This window comes from Cucurbita pepo, chromosome LG04 (genome assembly GCF_002806865.2).
Source record: "Cucurbita pepo subsp. pepo cultivar mu-cu-16 chromosome LG04, ASM280686v2, whole genome shotgun sequence".
NCBI lineage: Eukaryota > Viridiplantae > Streptophyta > Magnoliopsida > Cucurbitales > Cucurbitaceae > Cucurbita > Cucurbita pepo.
This window is the reverse complement of record NC_036641.1, coordinates 3,517,898-3,521,825: the sequence shown is the minus strand read 5'-3', so window position 1 is coordinate 3,521,825 and position 3,928 is coordinate 3,517,898. Positions and strand designations below refer to the sequence as shown.

At 33.6% G+C, this 3,928-nt stretch overlaps 1 non-coding gene across 1 annotated transcript; it reads left to right on the top strand.

Annotated features, from left to right (window-relative positions):
- Positions 1-3,823: 3,823 nt before the first annotated feature.
- LOC111794160 lies at positions 3,824-3,928 on the top strand. The gene has a single exon (XR_002815051.1). It is a non-coding gene; the product is annotated as a small nucleolar RNA R71 (small nucleolar RNA).

The following is a 3,928-nucleotide window of genomic DNA, read 5'->3' as shown; positions in this document are numbered from 1 at the left end:
AACTTATTTTTTTTTTAGAGTTATTACACCCCAAACTTAGAGATTGCTATCCTCGAGCAATCATTCTCTCCCCTCTTCATTTTTTTTTCTCATTAACAATTTTTTTCTATATATATTTATGTTCGTAGAGTATTCAAAAAAAGCATGATTTAGATCATATTACTTATATTCCTCCCCCAACTCATGTTTTTCTCCCCAATTCACCATACACTTATAACCAAATCTTACGAGAAAAATAATACATTCCTAACTTCTACCTATTCTCCAAAATACTTTTGTGGAATGATTACCATTTCTTTTAACTTTGCTTTTGTGACTTGACTTGATAATTTAGTTCATTAATTTTCTGTTATCATAATTTTTTTTTGTCACATGAATCCTTTAAGTCATCCCGTATTCTCTATATGTCTTCACTTGTGCTGCAAATTACCTAAGTCTTCAAGAGATAACTATATGACTATATAGACTAACACTCATTCTCCCTTAGCTCGACTCTCTTGCTAGCATCCTGAAGTTTTGAGTATGACCACATTTGTGATGTAACTTACCAAAACAATAAGGATAATTTTTTTTTTTTTTTTTACATTCGATTTAGACACCTCAATTGGTGATGCAGATTGCCTGACTACGAGCAATTAAGACATTTTTTTTTTTGTAGAATTGCTTTAATACCCCGAACTTAAACTAGTCATTGTCCTCAACGAGCATTAGTGTGGGTGTGAAATCATTCTTAGAAGTAGATTGAGGTGTGAAAGAGCTCTTGTTTATTGTTTTTGTTGGGAAAATGGTCTAAGATTTGGTGAATTACGGAAATTCTTGCTGATTAAGATGAATTATAATAGATTGAATCATCACCTTAACTTTAATGAATACTCCTTTCGATTTGAGCTTTAATTTTCTTAACCCTCCATTTTTTCTTCGAATTATGATTTTTTTTTAGAGAAACACATCCCTCACCTATGTTTTATTATCCTATTGAAACATTTTACAATGGATCCCTAGTTTTGTATAAAACAACTCTACTCGATATTCGAAAATGCATGATATATTACCCTGTCTAATAAAACTCATGTTTCTAGGGTACATGCATGGACATCATTCAAAATTATATGCAATCAACAAAACAAAAACAAACAACAAAATATGGATGCATGGTTCTAAATAAGATAATAAGATTGTAAAGGGTGTGTTCAGAGAATTCCCTTGTCTTTAGGCATCATGAAATATTTTTGTGGCAACTTGAAAATACTGTTATTGTAAATCTGATATCAATCTAGCTGTTGGTGGTGCTGCTTCAAGTTTGCTGCAACATGTGAATTATGATGTTTAGCAACCCTTTTCTTACCATTTTAAGCTTACCCGAGAATGCATAAGGATTATTTTCTTTTTATTTCTCTTTTCCATACGAATTTCTTTCCTCGAAGGGTTAGAAAATCTTTTAGGATGTCTTAAACAATTTCTTCCATGGTGTCGCCTTGACATGTAGTTGGATGAGAAAGTGTACAACATTTAAATAAAATAAAATCACATGCAAATAAAAATGAACAAGACAACTATGTGGCCACGTGCACTACAAGAGAATAATATTTCTCATCAATGACATCCTAGCATGCACTAAGTGTAATTAGTCTCCTGAATACGTTTAAATTAACATTCCTAATTACATCTAAATCTCCCTAATTCATGTACAAAAATTGGCTAACTTTCTTGGGGCATGCAAGTCATTCAAGAAAAAGAAAAAAAAAAAATCTAAAAAACTATTATTATAAGGAAAGTGAAGATAACTATGTAAGTGCATAAATAAAATAGGGAAGAAAAACTAACTTGGTTTACTTTGATATTCATATATTTGTTTGCAAATTGTGACTAACTCCCTCTTTCTCTTTTTATTTTTTTTAGCTATCTATGGTCTACTAAATGATGGCCCTTCGAATCTCTCAATTCTTCCGTGGGTGGGAATAATTTTGTGAAGTCTATCTCCCATATATCAAATAGTTATTCTTCTAAGATGTAGTTCAAGGGTGTGTCATCAATAGATAACTTCAGTGATGAATTTATTCTTTCCTCTAATTCCGGTGATTCAAGAACTCTTACGATTTCTCCAATTATGCTTGCTGTGTAGTGCAATTATTGTAGTTGTTGTCTTCTTCTTGTTGCTGTTTCAACTATCAGCTGCTGGATTCTCTGTCAATTTATAAATTGTTTGAGCATTTCTCTACTACGGCTGGATATTTTATGTTGTCATTGATATTAAATTCTATTTGTTGATCATTCATTCTCAACATTATAGTTCCCTTGTGGACGTCTACCAATGTTTTTTTGGTTTTCAAAAATGGTCTCCCCAAGATAATTGATACATCATGGTCCGCTTCATAATCCAAAATGATAAAATCTACTGAAAAAATTAACTTGTCCACTTGAATTAGGATATCTATAATTTTACCTTCTCGATAAGTGAAAGATCGGTTTGCTAGTTGAAGGGTGATTGTAGTTGGTGTAGCTTAACCCATACCCAACTTTTTGTGAATAGATAGCAACATTAGATTAATGCTTGATCCCAAATCACATAATGCTCGACTTAGCTTCTTCTCTTCTATTGATATTGGAATTGTAAATGAGCCGGAATCTTGTTTTTCCGTATTGCACTACACTCTTCATTCAATGGTACTACCTATGAATTTCTTTAAATATATCCATGAACTTCTCAAAGTGGACTTCTTCTTTGTTACTTTTTATTCTTTGTGAAAAAGAAGGTGTATGTTTTGCTTTCTTGTTCACTGCTGACTGCTGTTTGCGTTTTAGGAGGCTTCATAGTTTCTGCATAATTTTTGTTGTCTTTTATGTACAACAGCTTCTGCATAATCTTTGATGTGCTCTTCCTACACAACAACTTCCTCCTTTTTCTTCTGTGTATCAGCAACTTCTTGAGAGTGATTATCACTGTGTTCTTTAAGTTTTTCTCCCCTGGGTACTTCTTTCCTACTTCTTAATTCTATTGCTTGACATTGCTCCATGCCCTCTCTTTTTGGCGTTTCAGTGTCTGTTGACAGCTTACCAAGAGGTCTATTTTGTAACTCATTTGCTAATTGACCTGCTTGAACTTCCAAATTTCTCAAGGATGCTTGCTGACTTTGTATCACAACATCATTTTTAGCCATATATTCCTTTATTAGGCTCTCAAGCAATGTTCCCGGTATGTGTTGAGCTTGACTATTTTCTTTCCGTTGGGTGTTGACTTGTTGAGGACTATATGTCAATTGATTTTGTAATCCAAGACCTAGAGGATAAATCTTTTTAGGTGGCATTTGTTGATTGTATGAGTCTTGTCCCTTCCATGAGAAGTTTGGATGATTTCTCCACCCTCGATTATAAGTATTTGAGAAGGGATTATTTTTTGGGTTGCCTTGACTAGCTTGATTCCCCACATAAAAAATTGAGGCCGGATTGCTTGGACATTGATGAAAAGTGTGTTCCTCTCCACAATATACACAAAATTCAGCTGTTGACTTGGTCATTACAACAGTTGTATGGACCGGTGCTTTGGTCATTGAGCCTTGTCCGAACGCTAGATTTTGTAAAATATTAGGCACCGAAGCTAGTTGAGCGTTGATAGAGGACAAAGCATCAACTTCAAGTACTCCTTGGGTCTTCTTTCCTGAATTACTTCTCACATCGGCCCATTGACAATTGTTAGATGCTATTCTCTTTAAAATCTCATATGCTTCATTGTATGTCTTTGACAAAATAGTTCCATGAGCGGAAACATCAACTACTTGTTTAGTGACAATATTTAATCCATGGTAGAAAGTCTCCATTTGTATGTAATTCATGGTGAGGACACTTTCTAAGCATCTGCTTAAATATTTCCCAAGATTCACTTAATGTCTCATCTTCAAACGTTGAAAAGCAACAATCTCATTTCTAAACC